Source organism: Sus scrofa, chromosome 15, assembly GCF_054392235.1.
Source record: "Sus scrofa isolate SSC_HxYL_T2T_F1_AM1 chromosome 15, Sscrofa_HxYL_maternal_Yorkshire_Landrace_v2.0, whole genome shotgun sequence".
NCBI lineage: Eukaryota > Metazoa > Chordata > Mammalia > Artiodactyla > Suidae > Sus > Sus scrofa.
In genome coordinates this window covers 53,136,683-53,162,776 of record NC_139397.1, presented here as the reverse complement: position 1 = coordinate 53,162,776, position 26,094 = coordinate 53,136,683, and the positions used below count along the sequence as shown (strand labels likewise).

Sequence of the window (26,094 nt, the reverse complement as noted above, 5' to 3'; positions counted from 1 at the left end):
ACCTCATGGTTCCTCGTCAGATTCATCTCTGCTGCACCATAACGGAAACTCCAGAAATTTGCTTTTCATGAGCCTGGATAAGCAATCAGGAATTCTGAGTCCACCCATACATGTCCTTAAGGCCACTTGATTAACACAGCCCCTGCTGTCTCAAGTACTGTGGGAACCTGGGCTTGACCCATTTGGATTAGCAAAATGAAGCAGGTGCCAATATTCCTTTCAGCCAAGCCACATGTTTTGAGCAGAACACCTACAAACACTGTCCCTATCCATATGCGCCTACCATTTTCATTGTGTATAAAGCCTCCTAGAATTAACTCATATTCTGTAGGTTGCTTAAATAATAATTCTAAATATCCCAACCCACTGTTCAAATGTTCATGGGTATATATTCACTCCATTGTTTTTAAATAATTACTGAGAATAACTGTTTACTTTAAAAATATTTCTACCATAATTACATATAATTATGATTCTGGGCTTCTGTTCAGGCATTATCTGTTCAAATAATATTCAATACATTAAAAACAACATTACAAATAATCCATATTAACTAAATGGACAGGTGTGAAGTGTATTCCTCAGAAGACATTTTGTAAGAGCCTAGAATCCCATCTTCCCAGCATGGTTGCCTAGAAGCTGCCTAGATGACTAGACGTAATACGACAAAAAACAACTTTTTCCCCTTAAGCATATTTATTCTGTTTTAAATACACATAAACAGTATACTATGATAAACTGATGTTCTCAATTTTTTGCTTTCTTGAACAGAGTAAAAGTTGAGCCAGCTATGGCAAGTAAAAGCAATGCTGATTTTCTAAAATGTGAGCTTTCACTTAAAGACCTCAGATAAGTTGAGGTTTGGTCTGCAAATATCTGAGGCACTATCTCTGGAGAGGCTCCCGTTATCTCCCTGCTGATGACACATAGACTAAAACTCTGTATAACCAATTTAGAAGTAACCAGCCCACATCCTAGGATGAGCCATAGAGTCTGACAGTGACACTAGATGCACATTGGAAATATCCTTGAGGGACAAGTCTTGACTGCTGGCACAACCCATAGTCCATTAGCCACCAAAAGAAAAGGTCAGGCAGTGTTTTTTACATCCACAATTCACTGTTGTGTTCGTGTGGGATGCTAATATGAGTTGACTGACCAGTACTATGAGATCTTTCTACTAAGATCTACTTTCATCTTCAGTCCCACCATATTTTTTTCAATGGCTCTATAAAAAGATACAACACAGTATGCCAAAGAACATAGCTCAATGACTATAACACCAGAAGGCATTTGCTCCATTTCCCTATGGAATGTTCTGCAGATCTTTCCCTCCCTTAAGAAACTGATGGAGCTGTACCTTTCAAGAGCAACATGCTGCTAGGCTTGGCATTTCCCCAAGTTGTGCTAGTAAGACCTTGAACTTGACTTTGTTATCTTAGCTTGAAATATTTCAACCCCACTGTGAAAGGAGTCAGACCAGCCAAAGGAGTAGGGAGAGGAATATATATATATATATGTTTTGGAAGAGGAAATGGTGTCTTATCTTCTGCAATGTATCACTGGCTAAGCTTTTTAACTTAAATGTACAAGTTCAAGTTCACACCAGACTTAACTTCTTAAAATTATGACTTACCGAGGTATAGAAAATGCAGATAGCTTATAAAAATAAAATTTCTTTTTTTAGCTATCCCATGGGTCTTATAGTTAGATATATCATGTTTCCAAATTCCCCCATCCCATGTGTTATTAAACTATGCCTACATCTGTTCCCAAATCATTAAAAGAAGTATATTATAAAAATGAGGAGTTCCCGTTGTGGCGCAGTGGTTAACGAATCCGACTAGCAACCATGAGGTTGCGGGTTGGATCCCTGGCCTTGCTCAGTGGGTTAAGGATCCGGTGTTGCCGTGAGCTGTGGTGTAGGTTGCAGACGCGGCTCAGATCCCACTTTGCTGTGGCTCTGGTGTAGGCCGGCGGCTACAGCTCCGATTGGACCCCTAGCCTGGGAACCTCCATATGCTGTGGGAGCGGCCCAAGAAATGGCAAAAAGACAAAAAAAAAAAAAAAATGAAAGTCAACTCCCTCATTACACAATAAAGGCATGTTTTCAATGTTTTCTCAACTTAATTCTGAATGTAGGAGTTGTATTTATAGGAAAATACTTATCTCAAATGACTGCTGAAAGAGTTGCTTCCCACTGCGTGGAAGAGTTCATGATAGTTACCTGTTCCTGGAGCGCCATTTAAAGGTGTATTCATTGTAAGCAAAATCACAACTACATACCAATTTCTAACACACTTTAATTGGCAGAACCTCAGCTGAGAGCATTGGGGAGCGAAGGCACAGCAAGCTGAAAATTAACAAAGTGAAATTCACTTAAATTCTGTGAGCCAACTGACACTTGGTAGGTCAGCAAATATTAAAATATAATAGTATGAATGAAGGATTAAAATAGATAGTTTGGGGAAGTTCTGAAGGGCGTTTAGCACAGGATGAATTAAAATCAAGAAGTACAAGCAATGATTAGGTTTAGAACATCAAGACAACTCCATGAAAGTTATTTCAAATCTAAGTGTCATTGTATATTCAAATTTATTTTAAACTTAGATTTTCAAATGGCAAATTATCTTCATGCTTTGCAGCAAACTGAACTTTGATACTAATTAGAGTCTGGTTGGGTAGTTTTCAGTCACCATCTGTTCCTCCTTCCTTAAATAAATTTGGATTCCACATGGCACTTACATAAGAGATTTTGTTCTCTGTCAAGTAATGTATGGACTTTCTGGATATTTTACAGCATGCCTAAATTTTATATTTTGGCAATAAAATACATAGATGCATATAGGTATACACACATTATCCCCTTAAAATATATACTTAAAAATTAAAGCTGTTTTGTTATTTTAAAGTATTGAGGTCTTATGAAACTACATTCACAAAGTAGTATCATTCACATTTGAAAAGTATCATTCACATTTTACACCATTTTTCACTCCCAAGTTACTGTTTCTAGCATTGGAGCATTCTAGCATTGGAAAAAGGTCTGCCACCATTGTTTTGGATGAATGTTGCTCAGAATCAGCTTTACCATCGTGTCCCTTCACATCTTATAGAAACTAAAAACAACAGAAGACACTGGGTTGTTAGTCATCTTCAAAATAGCCATACAATGGCCACACACAATGGCCAGACAGAGGAAGATGGCTTTCTGATGATGGGCACCTGCTTCCTCATGCTTCACTGCTACTCAAGTTAAGCAGGGTCTGGATAATGCTTTTTCTGTGCCCTCATTCTCAGCACCCTCACAAATAAAGGGTGGTACTCTGAAGGGAGGAGCTTGAGGCTGCTGTCAGGACAATGGATGTAATAAGACATCAACCCCTAAACCCACAAAGATGACAGGGAATAAGGCAAATTGAGGAAGTTGGGGTGAGTCAGGCCAAAACCTATATCATCTTTGAATTCAGGTCAAGTTGACTTCTAATTCATACATGGGTATTGCACTATCCCCAGCTTTTTATGTTCTCACACCATGCTTCTTTCTACCCCTTTCTTCTTCTCTACATAAAACCTCTGTAGGTACCAATTTAATTGAATTGCCAATACAAGATTTGATCACTCTGAATAAACTGCTCATTCTTGGAGTCTACTGAAGAACCGAAATGTGTACTGAGCTAATGCTCTTTTAGTGCATCATGTGCCCATATGGTGAGCTGTTGTAGTCACTCTTCATAACAACACAGTGAGACATGGCCCATGACCCGATTTTCCCAATAATTAAATAGAAGATAAGAAAGATTAAGCACCAGGCCCAAAGAGAACCATCAACTCCCAAAGAGTGTGGCTCTAAATCTCATTCTTTCTTCTCCTCTTTTCATTGTGGAACTTCAGAAAGAATGCCGAGGGAAACTTAATCTCATCTGAATTTCTGTTTGCATTTACTGGTGTCAAATTTGTCATTCCTCAAGTCTGCTAAGATCACAGAATGACAATGTGTGAATTCTGTGGTATATACACATATGGGAAGTAGTCACAATAACTAAAACTAGAGAAAAAACACATCAAAATATTAATTGCTGGCTCCTCTTGAAAAAACCCCATACCCACTCATAGCCTATAAGTTAAGCCCCTATTGGAAATCTACATATCTGAGGACAGACTCCATATAACAGTAGGTTGTGAATATGGAATCAAACTACTTAAAAATATGGAGTTGCCCAAAGGAGAAATATACTAACTAAACAAATGCTCCCAGTTTTCCTTGCCCATTGCTACATTTTTCACCATGTGTCCACTATAAACAGGGAACACAAATCTGATTATTCACTGAATGTGAGTCAAACTGAAGTGGGCTATGATGTACTTCATCTTCACCTGACAGTTACAACCTGAACTGTCAGGTGTTGCTAAGCATTTGTGCTTAGGACACTCTTTAGAGGCTCTGTGTAACAGCTTTCATTACTTCTTCTGACCTGGCAAGAAAATCCACCCGAGTCTCAAAGGTCTTTTCTACCCAAGATCTATGAGCAAAGATCTCTGCTTTTTACTGAGACAAAATGCCCACTGAGCACTCCCCCACTCAGCAGAAGCTTTGAAATAGAATTCCCTGGTTCCCCAAACATCGAAATGCTAGAATTACTTGATGATTAAGAACCTCATCTCTGTGTCAAAGGGAGGTTCATTTCCCATAGGTAAACTCTTGGTGGGCAGGAGGGTATTCATTTATAATCCTATATTTAAACACAAAAAATCGAATAGCTGTTTTGCGAGTTTCTGTTTAACTAAAAATAAAGATGTTTCCTTTAATCTGATAAGTGTTAGGAGTTTTCTATAAACCCTGCCTCTGATTCCTCCTCCTTTCCCTTGTTTATTTCTGTCTTATATGTTTCACATCCTGAACCTCTGCCTTTCCTCAAGAAACTTTCCCATTACATTTCACAAAGTTCACGCTTCCTTCAATAGGATGTTCTCTTCTGGTGCCCAGATATCATTATTTGTCCTCTTCCATTTGGTTATCAGAAGCAGCATTCTGTCCCATGTAAGAGCACTGGGTCTGACACAAGCAGAGCTGGGATCATTTACTCTTAGATGCATGAATGGGATATACAGCTGTAATATATCTGAGATTCCTGAATCTGTAAAATGGGAATAGCACTTAGCTCAGGTGTTTCTTGTGAAAATCAAATGAGACAACACATAGAAACCACATACCATGGTGCCTGGCAACTGGCGCTCAGTAAATTTTCTTTGTAGAACTATTTCTTTGTTGACTTCTCTGATTTGAGTTGTTGAGGAAAAAGATAAAAACTATGTTTGCTACTTGTCTTACACCAAAAATGTTCTCTTTCCCCACCTGTACACAATAATGTTAAAAACACACTTCAAGAAAAAGCACAAATTTTGGAACATGGTATTTAGCCTTGTGAAATGTTTCTGCCTTTTTCCCCAACCTGTAAATGATTTTAAAAGTAAGACTGAAATTGAGGCTTACCTTGAAGACTTTAAGAATTCAAATTAAATAAAATATTTTATGGACTAACATTTATTTGATTTTTTTTCAGTTTATTAATAAAGCCTATGAAAGTCCATATTTGAGAAAATATCTAAAAAAGAAAAAAGAAGTTAACATTACATGCTCTATGAATAACCGAACCAAATGAGAAGAAAATGACTTATAAACAACCCTCTGAGGATCATAATTTCCAGAAGTGGAAGGTAAAGGTGAAGAGGTTAAGTAACATGCCTGAGGCTATGCAATTCGCAGTCTGTCAAACAAAGTAAGCAGTTGAGGCAGCTTTCGAATCCACTTCTGTCTGGCTCATAGGTAAGCTAATGTTCTTTCTATTATACCATATTGTTCAGTATTTCCCACTGGATTTTCAAGGCCCTCTTCTTCAACATCACGAAGCTGAAATTTGAAGCAAATGCACAAATACAGTTATTCTTAGTACACTGCAAATACTTTCAGACATATATATATATTTTTAAATATCAATATTCTAGGGCAGTGGTTCTCAACTAAAGACAATTTTGCTCCAAGGAGATACTTGACAATGTCTGGAGACATTTTGTTTCTCATGACTAAAGATAGGGGGAGTGTTGCTTCTGACATCTAGCAGAATAAAACACAGGACAGTGCCCTCCAGAAAAGAAATATCCACCACACAATGCCAAAAGAACTGAGACTGAAAAGCTTTGGTCGGGGGGCTTCTGTTCAAAATAAGTGAAATAGCTTGACTCAACCTCTGACTGGGGACAAATTTTATGAATCAATGGTTAATATTTTTTAAAACACTGAAAAGAGAGTGAAGAATTATGAGATCAAAACCTGAACAAAGGTCATTATCTGGAGAGATAAGTCTAGCACACAAAATGGGTTTTGCCCTGATGGCCCTGACTCATCAGAAGAAACAGCTACCAAGCCCAGCTCTGGTTTGGGTGGATTTTTAGGAAGAAAAGAACAAATTCCAAGGTCCATTCACCATGGAGACTCAATTTGCATCTTCTTCCAATAGAATCTGGGAATCAAGGGCTACACACACCAAGGGTTGCTCTAAACTTCTTAGCCTTTATACAGACTTGCAGCCTCAATTTTCATCTTCTTAAGCTTTAATTTTTATTTACTACTAGACAGGTAGTGCCCAGAGATGCTTGGCAGAGCTAACGAAAATTCTCTTTGTGGTATGGTACATTTGTATTAGTCCTCAGAGTTTCTCAGAAATAATATTCCAACTATAATGACCATCACACGGTCAAAAATAACCTGGTAGCTAAGTAAAGAAATCCCATTAGAGCAAGCTCTCAGAATAACAGAGAAGAGACACTCAGCATGTTAGGATAACTAGAGGGAGACTATAAAATAACTTTGCTCATTGTGGGTGGTGGGCATTTCTACAGCTCATCAGTATCTGGCTCTGCCCTGCTTCCAGCACATAAGAGGGGTTACACTTTCTCAACTTTTGAAGCTAAGAATGACCCCGGGGCCATTCTGTCACATCTCTTGATGATGTAATTTTCGCTGTAGTTGTCGCCAAAAAATAACAGGCTTAATTCCATTTCATCTCAAAAACTACTATAGCTGCCTGAAATAATTCTACTTCTACATTAATGTGCAACAGACACGGGGTGACCAGATCGTAAAGCAGATTGATTCTACAGATATGAAGGACTCTTGTTCTCAGACTGCCAGAATGTCTACTTCCTGGAAAGAACTCTTAGCCTCAGACTAGTTTATCTTCATGCACACAGTCCTCTTCCTCGCTGGCTTTCTAAACAAGCCTGATGGCAGCAGAATCACCAGAAAGGGTGGAGTCCAGATACCAGGTAAATATGCCAATTGGATATTTATGTTTGTTTCTTATCTCCCCAAACAGCCTGTAACTCCTTGACGGTGGAATTTACCGCTGGTCCAGGCAGTATCTTATAATTCTTGACCTGGGCCACATCACATAGTAGGCAATATACATTAAGGATGAGGTTTAGGGATGAGGGAATAAACTACAAATGAAGGTATCACACAATGTTCCCAGCAGTGAGAGTAATTTGCCCTTTGGATAAATATTTATAAGGTGTTCCCTTATAACTGAAACCAAAAATACAGGTTTAGGACCTCAAATATGCACAGGTGAGAGGTTAAGGAATGCATACTTATGTAAGCTCAGATAATTTTGGTCCTCTGTTGTTTAGTAGAAGGTCTTTTCCACTAAAGACATAATGTAGATGGTACTGTTCTCGAAGAAGTAGCTTAACCCAGGCCTGGCTTAGTTCCCTATAGAAAAGAGAATTCCATAAACAGAGCTGGAAACGATCTCTGCTTTGTGTGAGCAGATGTGTTCAGGGACATAGTTACTCTGTATAGTGGGAAGAGACTACAGCACCGTTTAGGGAGAGAAAACAAATGTTATTCCTTGAAATCCTTCATTGTGATTGTCCACTTCAGAAATGTTAGCTCAGTTGTGAATCTTTCCTTTTAAAATATACATTATTTTATTAAGACTTTGTATCTGATCTCTTTAGTGGGGACATCATTTTTCTTATTTAATGATGATTTATTAGCACCTGAATTCACTAAATGCATTAATTAGATGAGATTTAATTGAAGGCCACTATGCTTGAGTAATTGATGCTTCCCAGCAAATATTATGGGATTATCTCATATTGTATGTAATTAATGTCTAGAAACACAGATATTGTTAAGTAGAGGAAATGTTTGACTCATTTTTTCCTTTAACAAACAGGAAAATGCCTCACCATTTGCAGGAAGGAGATCTTTCTTTCAGGATGTATGTGAGGATGAAGCTTAAATCTGGCTCCAGGGAAGAAGAGCTCCTTGCTGAGAGCAGCCTCAAGGGCCACCTGCTCCCAAATCTGCCTGTACAGAGAGCAGCTGGGCAAGGCAGTGTATCATCATGTTACCTGCTCTCTTGCTTCCTCTTTTCCAGGAGGAATATATTTCTGGAATGATGTAAAAGTCCAAGCCATACTTGGATTCCTAAGGTCCTGGAACAATGGAGGTTTGGGAAAGGTCAATAGTGTCTCTATTTTACTTAAATTCACCTAAAACACACTTATATTCACTTCCTCTGACTTCTATAACACAGCACCACAAACTGGGAGGCTTAAAACAATAAAAAATAAATTATTTTCCCACTGTTCTGGAGATGCAAAGGCCAAAGTCAAGGTGCTGGGCCTCTCCATCTGATGTCTGCAAGGGAATCCTTCTTTGTCTCTGCCTGGCCTCTGGTGGACCCTGTGCTCCTGGACTGACGGTGTCCTCATTCCAGCCTGTGCCTTCTTTTCATGTGGAATTCTCTCTTTGTCCTGGTCAAAGTTTCATTCTTCGTATAAGAGCACCAGTCAAACTGAATTAAGTACCTAATTTAACTAACTACATCATCTGCAAAGATTCATTCATATATAGACTCACATTCTACAGGACCACAGGTTAGGATTTCAGCATATCTTCCAGTGACCTGATTCAACCCTTAACAATGCCCCATTAGGAACAGGGCAGGCTCAGGCTGAACCACTTGGGATCTTGCTCTTGTTCTTTGCATTAGCTGGACATCAAGGAGGCCCTCTTTGGTTTTCTCATAGAACTGGCTCATGCCCAGCTACCACCAGAAAAGGATGTACAATTCAGTGGAAGCACCCATGCCAACAGGAGAGTTCTGTCCTCTTTTAACTTCAGTGGGGAGGTTTTCTGCAGAGGACAGCTGCCTGAAAGAAAAACAGGAGAGAGAAACCCCACAGATGATGGCAGCTCCATTTTGAGAGACCATACACAGATGGAGCTCTACCATGCAAGCAAGGCCATTTCCTCTCAGTCCTGAGTGTTCCACAAGAAAACTCACACCTCCACACACCTTTCTTGATGCCCAGGACCCAGATCTAGATCATCTGGTGCTTCCTCTGGGATTACAGGGCTAGAAGCTGCTCAAAGGCTCAGCATTAATAGGGTTGCCTATGCATAACATGGAAGGAAAGAGGAGATGCAGTGATGGTAGAACTGGTGGAGGTGATCTTCCAGAAAAAAGCTAAGCAAGGATCAGAGAGATTAAAAGGGAAGTGCCTTCACCAAGGCTAAATTCCCAGGTTACATTCCATCATCTAATCCTCTCAGTAAGGATGTTTGCTTTCAGGTTATATAGTCTGAGTCATGGAACGGCCCTGGGACATACTGCAACATCCAGAACTATTATCCACATATTTGTGACCATTCTTTCTCCACTGAAGCACAGTGGAGGGTGAGTGCCATAGAAGGCGTATTGCACTCAATAACCCTGCTTCATTAAAAAGGATCTAGGACACTGGTTCCAGAGATGTCCCAAAGCCGAGAGAAAAATCCTTTGCTACTTGGACCAGAGAGGTGGAAAATGTGTGATTACTTTCTTTTAGCATTCACACAGGTAATGTGCAAACTTTTATGGCTCTTTTTTCAAATGAGCTTTCTGTAGTTCTTTTAAACTTCATTTGTAGCTTTCTCTCGATCTATTTCTCTCCCTCCCTCTCTTTTTTTTTTTTTTTTGAAAATGCTGTTGCCTTTTCTTTACTGGAGAATCATTTCAAATCCTATCCTCTAACTCCATTTTTGACAATTTATGTGGAATTTTCCTCCTCAAAGCCATGTACAAAGTATGTTTGTGCTATTCGAGTTCTGAAGAGAAAATGCATCTACTGTCTTTTTCTAGAATAAAAAAGCATAGGAAAAAATGAGCAAGTGCAGTAAAGTGTATTTTAACTTATCATGAATGAGAAATGTTGCAAATACTTTTAAGTTAAAGAGCACGGAGTGAACATGTTACTTGCCAGGTCACATTTAAACAGTTAGTTCATACCTGGGGGATTATCCAAGTTCTCACTGACCTTGGCAATGAAGCAAGAGCAACATTTTTTAAAGGATAAATTGTTCTCAAAAAACATCCCAGAGGAATCTGATGTGGCCTAGTTTTGCTTTCATCACTATCCATGTTTCTCGGCCTATTTCTCTTCCTTAGCCAAGAAAAGAGGGAGTCTTTGAAAATAAAGGTAGGAAAAATGTCATTTCTGACTCTGATTCTATGTCTTGGAATACTGCTGGTACTTAATAGAGTCATCATGGAAATAATCTTCTGAGACCGTGCAAAGATTTTACTTCTCTCAAGGCTGAATGGCAGCAAAAAACCATAAATTGAGAACAGAGCAAGCCACAACATTCTGAGCGGAATCCACTGGGAGCAATTTGTCTTGTTTATTTATGTTTGTTTATTGTAATGTCAGTAATCCCACAGACAAGTTCTTGTTCACAAGAAAGGATTTCATGGAATGAAGTGAATGAGTGAAGGGTTGAATCCATTAATCAATGAATAAGTAAATAAGAGTATATAAAATAAAAATGTTTGTAATGCTATAATTTTTCCCTTGTGTGTATATCATGTCCTAAGTTTTAGGGGTTGAAATGTAATTTTTTTTTTTTTTTTTTTTTTTTTTTTTGGTCTTTTTGCCGTTTCTTGGGCCGCTCCTTCGGCATATGGAGGTTCCCAGGCTAGAGGTCCAATCAGAGCCATAGCCGCCGGCCTACGCCAGGGCCACAGCAATGCGGGATCTGAGCCGCGTTTGCAACCTACACTACAGCTCATGGCAATGCCAGATCCTTAACCCACTGAGCAAGGCCAGGGATCTAACCCGCAACTTCATGGTTCCCAGTCGGATTTGTTAACCACTGAGCCACGATGGGAACTCCTGAAATGTAATATTTTAAATGAATTCATGGCAAGCTTAGATGGTAGTAGCATCCTAAAATACTATTTCCTAGCAAAAATAAAAATGTAGACATTTTATGGTCCCCATAGATTTTTTAAGGTGAAAATACATTTTTGAAATTTAGAAAATCACATAACTCTCATCAGTGAATCAATTTCTCTGTAACTTTGCTGAAATAGCCACTTTCATTAAAAATTTTTTACAAAATTTCCCTCATGCTTTGCTTGAGCAAGAGGTTTTGTAGCTAATAAAAAAGCAGACTGATACCACCAAATTGGTAGCTGCCTTAAGATCCAGTCAGTTATTCAAAATAAATAATTTCCAAAAAGGTGCTTACTTGATTAAATGAAGCCAGTAGATTGAAAGGAAAAGGACTTTGGTTAATAATAATGCATCAAAAAATAATTTAAATTGCTTTAAGATCAATAACATATTTTAAAAAATTGTCAAAAAAAGAGAATGAAATGGAGTTATCTGTGTTATTGAGAGACCCCTAGGATCATAATAAAATGAGAGAATTTACCTCATTATTGCCATTGAGGAATGGTGAGTGAAAAAGGGAATAGCTTATGAAAATCAATTTTGAGTTTTTTTCAATAAACAAGGACAAAATCTTTAGGTTAAATGCATCTTCTAAGTGTCTCAGAATAATTTTGTTACAAAAATTTATTCAATGACTATTTATTGAGTTCTTATTATGTGTAAGGTAGGCGGTACAAGGAGCTAAGGATCAGGAGTGAACAGGGAGTGATTTTATGCAGCTTATACTCTAGTGAGTAGAAACAGCCTAGCGTCTCACCTAGCCTAGTGAAATTGCAGCATGCCACAGATAAAGATCCTAGAAGATTCCAAAGAGAACACAAATTTTACAAAAGAGCAATGCTCACATAGGCTTCCAAAGTCCAACAACCTAGAGTATTTGAAGCTATTGGAGAAAAGGTTTCAACTTCTGAGGAAAAATATTTGGAACTGAGAGTTCTGTACCCTTACTAAAAGAGCGACAATTAAGCTTTGCATTGCAGAAGACAAAATACTCTTCTTTCCTGCTGCCTTTCACATTCAACCTGAAGGCTTTCCTGGGCTTGCCCAACAAAGTGATTGAAAGAGATACTATTGTTCTTTACTGCCTTTAACATATAAAAGAACAGCCTCCTTTTTAGGTATTGAAACTTTCCTGTCTCATAGTCTTGTTTCAAACCTAGAGCCATTTCTCTTCCACATCTTACTCCCTCGGGGCCCTTTCCTGATGACACACACACAGTTCAGGTCTGACTCAGGTGTGCAGTTGGGAAGCAGGTTGGGGGACAATGTCCTTTGTTCCTCTCTCTTCATTCTTCCTCTGGCCTCAGACTCTTCTGCTCTTTCTGAAAACTCCACATTGGGTAAAGGCAACCTAAATAGGGTATATTGCCTGGTAAGAATAGATGTTGCTGCCTGTACCTGTAAACTGTTCTCTGTTCACATTAGTTAACATAACCACGTTCATAAGTGCTTTTATGAAGAGAACCTAAAAATTAATTTTGTTTGGTGAACTTAACTCATTTACCCCCGAAACAGGTCAGAACATCACCAAATTCTGGTGTTCGGTTTGCGGTTTAAAAGGACCTTTACATTTGGACCCTAATTTGGACCTCACACCCCTGTGAAGAGAGCGGACTGGATATTTTTATTTTTACGTTACAGAATAGACACAAGAGTTTTCAGTTGGCTCTGTGACTAGTCCAAGGCCATAGGTAAACAGTACCTGAAATTTAGCTCTGCACTTTGGGGCTACAAATCGTTCTTTCCATTTCCCCAAATTCTGTCTTTTCATCTCACAGACTCAGTATCATTTCAGTATTTCCTTCACATGCATGGATTAGTGAATCTCTAAGGGTGTTACTGGTTACATTCAAATCCAAGAGAAGATGAAGCATCAATATCTGCTCTCTCCCTTCTTTCCTGGTTTGAAGAAATTCCTGAGAAGGTCTTACAGATGCATTGGAACTTGGCATGTTCATCTAAGCACCAGATCTGCTTTTTGTGGCATGTAAACCGTCCCCAGACTGTAATTGATCTTTCACCCAAATGTTAGCAGTAGGAATTACATGTCTTTACTTTCTTATTCAGAGTATTTGGGGATAATAATGTTTATTATATGCACAAAGCACGGAGTACTTTACCTGACTGACTCACTTAATCGTCACAATAACCCCATGGGGTACTATAATCACTCTCACTGGATAGATACAGGAATGAAGGTGGATAGAAGTGTAACTTTCCCCAGGTCACACAGTTGGTATATGACAGAGCCATCACCTCACTGGAACCAGGTAGCCTCGCCCAATAGCCTGCAGTCTATTCCATGTAGTCAGTGCTCAGCTTATGACTTGCTAAGACTGTGTCCACATACTATCTTGGACAGTTATGAGAATTATCTCATTCATCTGAGTTGCTGAAGGATTATTAAGGGACCTTGTGAAATCACCCAGTGAAGTTGGTCTTTGGAATGTCCTTAGATCACCAGCCTCCTCACATCACTGCCACTTTTTCCTATTTGTAACGAATTCCAAAAAGGCACAGAAAGTCCCTATGAGTCAAAAAGAATCCAAGACCTTATTCAGCCCAACATCATTGTACCATAGGGATTTTTTTTTTTTACATTAAAAAAAAAAAATGTTATTAACATATAGCTGAAGGAGGTCCTGTTGTGGCGCAGTGGAAATGAATCCGACTAGTATCCATGAGGATGTGGGTTTGATCCCTGGCCTCGCTTAGTGGGTTAAGAATCCAGTGTGGCCGTGAGCTGTGGTATGGGTTGCAGACACGGCTCAAACCCCACATTGCTGTGGTTGTGGCATAGGCCAGCAGCTATAGCTCTGATTTGATCCCTAGCCTGGGAACTTCCATATGCCATGGGTACAGCCCTAAAAAGCAAAATAAATAAATAAACAAAGTATAGTTGATTTGTAGCAACATGGATGCAACTAGAGATTACCACAGTGAAATAAGTCAGAAAGAGAAAGACAAATACCATATGATATCACTTATATGTGAAATCTAAAATACAGCACAGATGAACCTATCTATAGAACATTGTAGGAATCCTTATCACATACTTCCTGTAACAATTGGCAGTTTCTGTAGGAGTCTGGAAGCCAGAGGGATCCATCAGTGTAGAGGTGGCTCACTTCATGGCTAGAGCACACTCATTACTGAAAAAAATGTCCTTATAATGAGTCGCAATTTTCTTCTAGGTAACTTCCACTTTTCTTCCTAGTTCTAGACTCTGAAAACGTGAAAATAAATGTACTCTTTCCTTTTTTTCCCAAACTACCAGTTCTACAGATGGAAACATAGGATGGCCTGGCTACCAGATCAGTTTGATTTCCTTTCAATGTACCCAGTGTGATCTTCACGCCTAGACCACAATGATTGAGGGCTGCAATGGGTACATTCAAAGGAAATTGAATAACTCTGGAATCCATATTAAGTTGAATTACTTATTTTGGTGGCTACAATCCACCACTGACTACTGTTGATCTCCAAGGGTGGTTTTGAGGATGAAATGACTTAATGACTTCTAAGGAACTATCACAGTGCCTAACAAACAGGAAGTAATCAATAACAAATAATTGATTTTTTTATGACCTAATTTTCCTAACTTGGAATTTCACCATGCCAGTCCTTCACCCTGCTGATCCTGCAGCATACTCATTCTTCCTTAAACTGTCACTCTCAAAGGTTATAAGTATACCTTATCCATATAAGAAGATAATGACATCTGAAGAGACAATGACGATGTTGACTATATCAGGGCCGATAACAAAGCGTGAAGGCCTGTTTTCTGGGAAGATTCTCATAGCCTCACACATATTTTGTTTTTGTTTTTGTTTTTAAGAAAAACTTTGTTAGGCCCTATTTGTCTTTTTATCTGTCTAAATGAGAGAGAAACAGCATCCTGTAAAAAGAGAGACTCAGATGCCATGGCAGTAGGGCTCAGCTTGGTGGGGGCTTTCCAGGGGTGCTTACTCTCTCCACACTTCTCTGTTCCTAATGAGGCACTAATGACTGATTGGAATCACTGATGATAGCCATGGCTTCAGGGACATGCAGGGCAGACTGGGTCATGTCTATGCAGCACCAGAGCCAGCTGTGACAGGGGCTGATCTCAAGTACGCCACCAGGATAGTCAGCCTCACTGTATTTTCTAACTCCCACATTTTGGGCCAGACAACTGCAGCTAACAATATAACCTCAGGGAAAAGAACAATGGCTGGGGAAGAGGAAACTAGAGATTCCCTGAGGAACAGAATATTACCTGAAAAGGCACGAATGGAAGAAGTTAAGGCTTAGATTTCAAGGCCCAGACTCTTTGCCCCAAGGGTACCTCCAATCCCCATTCCTAACTCAAAGGTACAAGCAAAAGGGGATTCTTATATTTACTCCTTTGCCCAGCAGCTTCGCTAGTAATTCCCAAAGGAACTGAGTTTATAGCAAACAAAATGTAACTACTGAGGTCTAAAGCATAAAAGAAAGTCAACAAATCAAAATACCTCTTCTGGAAGAAGTCATTTTCATACTCCTGAAAAACAAGACATTTAAATACGTATAATAAATATTCTCATACTTACGAGAAGCTATTAGAACTATGGCACAAGAATCTGAGAAAAAAATCAGTGGAAAATATCAGGTATGGAAAATATAATTGCAGAAATGAGATTCAAGGCATGGGTTCAAGTGCAGACTATGCAGAGATAAACAAAGGGAGAATCAAATACAGGACCTCAGAACAGAATGTTTCACGGAATGTTGAAAAGACAGTTGATTTGGGGAAATTCTGGAAAGTTTTTGCGTTACCTTTGACATCAGAATTTCAACAGCTACATGAGAGAAGGCAGTGAAGTAAACTTTTCAAAGTGTTGAGGGAAAAAATTTGAACACAAAATTTTAGATTCAGCAAAAAAATGGCATTTCAATATGAAAGTGATTAAAAATATTATTAGGCATGAATTACTACAGAATTTCAGCATGAGAAAATGGACTTTAATATAAGACTTCAATGACAGTACACCAGTAAGGAGAGGCCAGAAAGGAGCAACAAGATACAAGAGGTATGAATCAGTAAACAAGTAAAATGTACTGTCTTCCACATAACAATGAAACCTTCCCTACAGAGCAAATCCCTGGAAATCTGAAAGTAAATGTAATAAGGTGGTGGAGAGAACAGATTAGGAGGAAAGTACACTGAATTACTCACTTTGCCTGGAGAGAAGACAGAGGTATTTACAAGCCCTAAAACACATATAAACATAAATCTTAGGTAGAGTAATCTCTGGAAGAATAAAGATAGAAATCATAACGTTCAAAGCAACAACAATAACAAATTAAACCTAGATGAGAGAAGGTAGAGAAGGATGAAAAAGTCATGATTAAAAGAAAACGCAAAAGACAAAATGGCAGAATGACATCTGAATACAATGATAAATGTGAGGGATGTATAAAATCATCCACCTAAAGACAAGACTCTCAGTTTGAGTTTTTAAATTATTTTTGAGCCATGTATGGCCTTTAAAAGACATATTTAAAATGAAAGAATACATAAAGTAAAAAAATAAAGGGCTGAAAGACATATGCCAGGTAAATTTAAATACTGCCACTTTTAAAAAGTACATGGGGATTTAAATAATGAAAAAAGACAAATTAAAACCCATGAAAAGAACTGAGGAGAAAAATTACATGCTAGTGAAAAAGAACTAAATAACTATATACCAAGCAGATACAGCTAAGTAAATACAAATACATCAATTTTAAATCAAATTATATAAAGAAATAATTATAAAAGTTCAAGAATAATTAAGTTAAAGTTAGAGATATTAAATATTCTTCCAAAGAATTCCTCTCGTGGTTCAGCAGTAACCCGACTAGTATCCATGAGGATATGGATTTGATCCCTGGCCTTGCTCAGTGGGTTAAGGATCTAGCGTTGCTGCAAGCTGTGGTATAGGTTGCAGATGTAGCTCAGATCCATGTTGACGTGGCTGGATGTGGGCTAGCCACTTTAGCTCCAATTTGACCCCTAGCCTGAGAACTTTGATATGCTGCAGGTACAGCCCTAAAAAGACAAAAAAAAAAAAAAAAAAAATTCTTCCAAAATCTAAAGATTAAAATATTAAAATGGGCAAAGCTATGAAGGATTTGACAAATACAATAAATAAACTAATATTCCTATACACAGCTTTATAACTTTATATTTAACAAAGATATGATATACACTCTTTGGAGCTATAAAAGGCAAATTTATACCAGGTCACAAAGGAAGCCTCTGTGAAAATTCCAAAGAATCAACATAATACAACCTATGATGCTAAGCATAATGCTACAAAATTAGAAATCAATGATGAAAGGATCACTAAAATAGTCCCATATGTTTTCAATGTAAAAAGCAGACTAGTATATTACCCTGGGTTAAAAAGGCACTTGCAATATAAATTATAAGAAACACAAAGTTGAATGACAATAAGACCACCACATATTAAATTTTATATAAAAAAACTAAAGTAACACTTAAGGAAAATTTAAGGCTTTGAATATGTGGGTTGCATGTGTGTATGTATTCACATATCAGAAAGAAAAATATTGAAAACAAATAAGCAAAAGTTCATTTCAAGAAGTTAGACTATGAGCACAGAATAAACAAAAAGAAAAAAGGAAACAGTAAAGAGAAAGAAAGCAATGAAATTAAGTAAGAAAAATTATAAAACTGAATCTTGGTTTTCTGGAAATAACATACTAAATCTAAAAAAAAATAGATTAAGAGATAACTGCAAAATTCAAAAAATAGTAGATAAAGACAAGGATATAGGGAGTTCCTGTCGTGGCGCAGTGGTTAACGAATCCAACTAGGAACCATGAGGTTGCGGGTTCGATCCCTGGCCTTGCTCAGTGGGTTAAGGATCCGGCGTTGCCATGAGCTGTGGTGTAGGTTGCAGACGCGGCTCAGATCCCACTTTGCTGAGGCTGTGGCGTAGGTCAGCAGCTACAGCTCCGATTTGACCCCTAGCCTGGGGACCTCCATATGCCCCGGGAGTGACCTTAGAAAAAAGACAAAAGACAAAAAAAAGACAAGGATATAACTAAAGATAAAACAAATATTGAAATAATACTATGCACAATTATACTCTAATAAATAGAATATATAAGGTAAACTTTTAGTGCAATTGACAAAATTAATTGGCAAAGCTGGCTAATAAAAAAATAGAAAATTTTGGTAGACAATAACTTTTAAAGAATCAAAAAGAGTAATTAATATTTCCCCTAAACAGTCGCAAGGGCAGATGACTTAAAATATAACTTCTAACAAACTTCAAAGAAACAGGTTATTTTCCAAGAGAAAAAATTTTTTTGTCTTTTTTTTAGGGCTGCACTCACAACATATGGAAGTTCCCAGGCTAGGGGTCAAATTGGAGCTGTAGCTGCCGGCCTACACCACAGCCACTGCAATACCAAATCAGAACTACATCTGCAACCTATACCACAGCTCACAGCAATGCTGGATCACTTAACCCACTGAGCGAGGCCAGGGATTGAACCTACATCCTCATGGATACTAGTCAGGTTTATTACTGCTGAGCTATGAAGAGAACGCTCCAGAAAAAAAAAAATTTTAATGTAGAAAACTTGTGAAAGTAATTATTTATGTCTGTATATATGTATTTATCTTTTAATTCAACACCTGGTAAGACTATAAAATAAGAAATTTTTAATTTTGCCTCCAAATCAAAATGTTGTTTTATATTGTTAAAAAATTGGATATTATTTAATATTATATGAACCTCAATTAAAACATTGGCTAATTTAATTCAACTATGTATTAGAAATATAATACATCATGATCAACTAAGATTTATCTTAGTTACAAAATTATTTTACCTAAGAAAATAAATCATCATAGGTCTTAAAGAAAATTTTTTTTCTTTTTTTGATCTTTTGTCTTTTTAGGGCCGCATCCACGGCATATGGAGGTTCCCAGGCTGGGGGTCGAATCGGAGCTGTAGCTGCCAGCCTACACCACAGCCAGAGCAACTCGGGTTCCACCTACACCACAGCGCATGGCAACACCGGATCCTTAACCAACTGAGCAAGGTCCAGATTGAACCCATGTATTCATGGATACTAGTCAGGTTCGTTAACCACTAAGCCATGACGGGAACTCCTGGAAAATTATTGATCATTTCATTAGATGCAGAAAATTACTTTCAAGTAAAATCTCTTCCAGAGCTTAAAAAAACAAGCAGGTCTTTACATAGCCTATGTAATAAAACATTCACCACCATTATACTCAGTGATAAACATTTAATGTATTCCTTTTTAGTTCTGGGCCAGAGTAATATGCCTACAATCTTTTGATCCATAGTCAAATGCATTATTCATTGCACCCGTCTCCACAAATAAGTCCAATGGCAGGTATGTAAAATATAAATATGACTAGTAAGCACATATATTTCCAATAGACTACTGGAAATTCTGGCTAATAGAGTAAGAAGAGAAAGTAGTGAAAATCATGTGCATTAACTAAAAGAAAAAAATAGTCATTATTTGTTAAGTAATCATTCTGTGAGAATCAGCACCTATAGAATTAATGAGACTTTAGACATTTGCAAAGTACATGATCAAAATAGAAGTCCCTCCTTCTGGGTCTCTTTTGACAATTCCTCCTTTTCTCCTGGATATTGGAGCATGTTAAGAATAAATTCTTGTTTCTTTCTTCTCTAAACACTCTGGGAATCTCATATAGTCTCATGGTTGAAGATACTATCTCTGTGTTGATATTTTCCAAATTGAACTCCACCCATCCCTATCTCTCAAAGACCAGATTTGTATTTCCAACTACCAACTCTACATTTCCACTTTATGTTTATGAGTTATCCCAAACTTAAGATATCCAAAACTTAATTCTGCCCTAAATCTGCCAAGCCAGCAACTTTCCCCATCTTGGTTAGTGGCAATGGCATCCCTGAAGTTGCCCAGGTAAAAGTCATTGTCACTGTCTCCTCTTTCTCTCACACCCTACATTCAATATCCTATTATTTCATCTTTAAATGTATCTTTAAAATAAATTCAGAATCTGATCACATTGAGCCACCTCCACCACCAAGATCCCGACCCTGGTAACACCATATTTCCCTGGAATTAATGAAATAGCTTCCAAACAGTCTTTCCTCTTATCAATTCACAGTGTATTCTCAACATGACATCAGTGATAATTTATCCTTATAAACTGCAGGTCAGATCATGTTACTCATTCACTCAAAACCCTGTACTGCTTTCCCTTGTACTTGGAAGAAAAGTCAAAGTTATTACAGGGGTCTACAGGCCTTATGTGATGGGGACCCAAAACCCCTTTTTTTCCTACTGATCTTTGTCCCCACCACTCCAGTCCATTCCTACTGGTCTTTTTGCTGGCTCTGTGTACACTCCTGCACTGAGGTCCTTGCTTGAGCTGTTCCCTTGGCTGCCAGTGCTCTTTTCTTCCAGACACCAGTTTTCTTCCTCAAGTCTCTATTTGAGCCTCACTGCTTTGGTGAGGTTTATCATGACCACCCCTATTTAATTCTGCAAATTCTCCCCTCCCAGCATCCCTGACTCCTCCTACTATACTCTACTTTTTCTTTTGTCCATAGACTTTATCATTACATACAAAATTAAACTGGTGTGCAAACTACAGCAGGATTTTTAGAAGGAATTTAACAAATTCTAAAGAGGATATTGAAGAATAATATCTAAAAAGACCTAAGGAGTTCCCATCGTGGCTCAGTGGTTAACGAACCTGACCAGTATCTATGGGGATGCAGATTCGATCCCTGGCCTCACTCAGTGCTGTGGCTGTGGTGCAGGCCAGAGGCTACAGCTCCAATTTAACCCCTAGCCTGGGAACTTCCATATGCTGCAGGTGTAGTGCTAAAAAGACAACAGACTAAATAAATAAATAAATAAAATGAAAATAAAAATAAAACAGCCCTAAAAAGACAAAAGACAAAATAAATAAAATTAAAATTAAAATTAAAAGACCTAAGAAATTATCAGATTGTAAGAACAAAGTAACCAAAGTGGGTATAGAGAGAACATACCTTAACATAATAAAAGCCATTTATGACAAACCCACAGCAAATATAATACTCAATGGAGAAATGCTGAAAGCCTTCTCACTAAAATCTGGAGCAACACAAGGATGCCCACTCTCACCACTTTTATTCAACATAGTATTGGAAGTCCTAGCCACAGTCATCAGACAAACAAAAGAAATAAAGGGTATCCAAATTGAAAGAGAAGCGTTAAAATTGTCACTGTATGCAGATGACATGATACTGTACATAGAAAACCCTAAGGACTCCACACAAAAACCTCGAATCAAATACCTGGGAATAAACCTGACCAAGGAGGTAAAAGACATATGCTAAGAACTATAAAGCATTAATTAAGGAAATTAAAGAGGATTCAAAGAAATGGAAAGATACTCCATGCTCCTGGGTTAGAAAAATCAATATTGTAAAAACATCCATACTACCCAAAGCAATCTACAGATTCAATGCAATCTCTATCAAATTATCCATGACATTTTTCACAAAACTGGAACAAACAATCCAAAAATTTATATGGCGCCATAAAAGACCCAGAATTGCCAAAGCAATCCTAAGGAACAAAAACCAAGCAGGATACCTAACTCTCCCAGACTTCAGGCAATATTACAGAACCACAGTCATCAAGACAATGTGGTACTGGTACTAAAACAGACATACAGACCAATGGAACAGAATAGAAAACCTGGAAATAAACCCAGACATCTACAGTCAATTAATCTTCGATAATGGAGGCAGGAATATAAAGTGGGAAAAAGACAATCTTTTCAGTAAGTGGTGCTGGGAAAACTGGACATCTGCCTATAAATCAGTGAAACTAGAACACACCCTCACACCATGCACCAAAATAAACTCAAAATGGCTTAAAGACTTAAACATAAGACAAGACACCATCAAACTCCTGGAAGAGAACATAGGCAAAACATTCTCTGACATCAACCTTTCAAATGTTTTCTTAGGTCAGTCTCCCCAGCAACAAAAATAAAAGCAAAAGTAAACCAATAGGACCTATTCAAACTGACAAGCTATTGAACAGCAAAGGAAACCATTAAAAAAAAAAAAAAAAAAAAACCTACAGAATGGGAGAAAATAGTTTTAAATGATGCAACTGACAAGGGCTTAATCTCTAAAATATACAAACAACTTAAACAACTCAACAGTGAAAAAGCCAACAACCCAATGGCAAAATAGGCAAAAGACCTGAATAGACATTTCTCCAAAGAAGATATACAGATTGCCAACAAGCACACACACACAAAAATGCTCAACGTCACTGATTATTAGAGAAATGCCCTAAATACTTTCTCAAATTCCCTAGGTCGTTGATTTCTCTCTCTCTCTTTTTTTTTTTTTTTTTTTTTTTGTCTTTTGAGGGCCAACCTGTGGCATATGGAGGTTCCCAGGCTAGGGATCTAATTGGAGCTGTTGCTGCCAGCCTATGCCAGAGCCACAGCAATGGCAGATCCGATCCGTGTCTGCAATCTGCACCACAGCTCATGGCAACGCCATATCCTCAACCCACTGAGCGAGGCCAGGGATCAAACCTACAACCTCATGGTTCCTGGTCGGATTCATTTCTGCTGCGCCATGATGGGAACTCCTTTTTTTTTTTTTTTTTTTTTTATTTCTCTTATTTTGAAGCCTGGAAATCCAAGATCAAGGTGCAGCCCAGTGGTGCTCCTGGTGAGAGCTCTCTCCCTTGCCTACATAACGGCAAAGGACTGCTTTTGTACCATGTCCTGAGTTGGTGGAAGGAGCTCTCTGGTCTTTTTCTATAAAGGTACTCATCCCATCCTGAGAACCTCACCCTTGTGACCTCATCCAAATCTAATTACCTCCAAAACCCTCTCTCTCCAAAATCCATCACATTGGGACTTTAAAGCTTAACATTTGAAGTTCATAGCACCTCCCATGGTTATTGAAATTCAGGAACTTATCCTAACCATGAGGTTTCTTATCAATACCCACACCACTGAAAAAGTTACTATGAAGAATTTTCCCCAAATACTAACTCTGCCTTTACTAGCATGTTTCTCAAGGCTTTGATGAATGGAAAATCTTCCTCTTTTAAGGGGACATATTTAAGGATCAGGTAGGGTGTTCATACATACTAAATCCACTTTAACATGCATATATCCCAAAGTATAATGACTCTTACATTGACTAGATAACTCTGGTATCTCAACTTTATTTACAATGTGGACCAACTCTGGAGTCCAGATTTCTGTCAGCCAGCTGAGTAAACAACTATAAAGAGATCCAGCTGCCCAGCACACAGAATCCAGAACTAATGAGTTCACCCCTATGGATAAATGTAGCCTGACTCTCCTTCCTTGGCTAAATATCCTAAGAACCCAAAACCACATAATGGCTCCAGATTTGTGTTGATATAAATGAACAAAGTCCTGTAATTGTTTCATACATACAGCTTAACTTCCAAGGGTGTGTTGCATTCTGGCTGTAGTCATAATCTGGAAACAAAGAGGGCCCACAGCAAATAGTCTCAGGCTTCTAGAGTGGCATCTAGCACTCTTTATGATGTCCCACAGTGTATCTTCCCAATGGACTGACTCCTTGCAGCCTGTAGGTCCCCAGCCTCTCTCTCCTCTGATCATTCTGTGGTCTTCATGTCCCTGTGGCTTGAATAATCCTGTTTTCTGTAATAAAATGCCTTGTCCTTGCTCTTCCTCCCCCTTCTGCTCTGCAATACCCATCTGAAATTATCCTGTAACCTTGGCCCTGGGTTCATCACCTCTCACTATCTTTTTTTGAAGTTGTTGACTAAGATTCCACCATGAGTCTGCATTTCCAGCACAGCATTGCAACATGTGACATTCTGTGACTATCCCTGAAGTTCTGTGGTTGGTGAGAAAGTGAAAGAAGCATTCCCAAGATTTCAAAACAGTCAAATTTTTATGACAATATTTGCTGTAACCTTGCACCTTCATTTGCTATGGGACAACCTTTCAGCAAATGGGTAGAGAAGAAAGCCCTTTTTAATGGAGATCACACACAGTTCTTTCTTTGGGAATTTTAACCTAACAACTCTTACACAAAGTGAGGAATAAACTCCATTAGGAACACTGGTATTTAAGCCTAGATTTGTCTTCATCTAAGGAAAAGGTTTAATAATATGCCTTGCTTGCCTCCACATGGAATTTCTTTGAGGAAATATTTAGCTTATATACAAAAGGCTTTTTTATTACATATGGATACCATAAGGCATTAATTCAAACATAAGAGTAATTATATTTAATATCTACAAAAATCAGATACATGCTCATAAGGTTTTTAAGAAACTATTCAAACATTTCCAAATCAATCATAAATCCTAAAATCAATCATTGATTCTAAAATCAATCCATAAGGATACCTGTGCCATATGCATAATGAGGATTTTTAGGAGGTAATAAGTACTTTCAATCTGTAATTTCAAAAAAAAAATGTAAATGCAACTAACCTGGAAACAGTAGTTGATTAATTTCATGTTGACTTGTAAATGTAGATCCTTCCAGAGGACATGTATTAATATAGAAAGACAGAAGTGGGAGATGTTAGGGTATTTGATACAGGTAGAGAATACCACATGGAAGGGGTACTAGGAGAAAGTATACTTCTATGCACAGAACTTCGACTGTAGATATAGTAAGTGGTTTTATCCACAGTGGTATAAGCTCTAGGTGATCAGAAAAAAAAAGATTCTCTTGTATTCCAGACCAGACCACATCACTTCTACATGGTAAGGTGAGACTTCGTCAGTAAGCATTGCCTTCCTTGTTCAGAGACTGACTGTGTTCACAACTTTTCATATATTACTTTGGAATTCTGTCACTGGTGACATCCACACAGTTCCAGGATCACTAAGCTGAATTCCAAGAGAAGAACTAATTTATTTTATTTTTTTAAGATTTTTGTTTTTTCTATTATAGTTGATTTATAATGTTCTGTCAATTTCTGCTGTACAGCAAAGCTACCCAATCATAGAAGAACTAATTTTAACAAGTATCCTCCATGAAAGGAAAAGAATCTAATCTTTTAAGTCCTTCATTATATTACATAATATTCACCATGAATTACATCCTGATTCACCTATGACTCAGCTACTCCCACCTTAAACAGCACATTGGTTTTTTTTTTTCCTCAAAGTTCCAATGCCAGAACTCTTAGTAAGTTTCCCAGAGTGTCTTCTTTGCCCAAAAAAGGGTGCACCTAACATTAAAATGTAGTGCTTATATGATAACTCATGGTACACAAGGAAAATCTAACTTTGTCGCTTTAGGATTTAATTTGAACATTAAGACTTCCACAGAGAGTTAAAGTAAGTGTTTTATGGTTGAATATGGGCCACTCCATTTCTGCAGTTGTTTGATCAACATTTTTTTTGGAAGCACTAAGGCACTTTGCAACTCAGAGGGCATCAAATTATTAAATTGGCTGAAGTTTCAAACCAGTCAAGGTCTGCCATAGATCTATTGGTAGACTCAATGTTCAAAATACCTTTTTTTTCCTCTTTCTGCATTGTAGCTATTTACCGTCATTACCTTATGTTGAATAAGGAAAGCAAAGAAAACCTGACCTCGATAAAATGTCTTCTGAAAATTCCACTATATAAGGCTGATCAATCTGTACTTAATTTAAATATTAATGTAAGAGTTCCAGTCCTCCAGGGATAAAGTCTGTGCAGGTGCTCTTCTTACTACTATCCTGTGAATCTGTCCATGTTGTCTGTCAA

At 37.9% G+C, this 26,094-nt stretch overlaps 1 long non-coding RNA gene across 2 annotated transcripts; it reads right to left on the bottom strand.

Moving 5' to 3' along the window:
- Positions 1 to 4,587: 4,587 nt before the first annotated feature.
- Positions 4,588 to 24,048, bottom strand: LOC146395851 (uncharacterized). Of its 2 annotated transcripts, XR_014829784.1 has the most exons (4): positions 23,789 to 24,048; positions 8,930 to 9,222; positions 8,254 to 8,502; positions 4,588 to 5,911 (listed from the first exon to the last, which is right to left on the bottom strand). It is a non-coding gene; the product is annotated as an uncharacterized LOC146395851 (long non-coding RNA). The 2 variants fall into 2 exon arrangements; XR_014829785.1 differs by lacking the exon at positions 8,930 to 9,222.
- Positions 24,049 to 26,094: the final 2,046 nt, after the last annotated feature.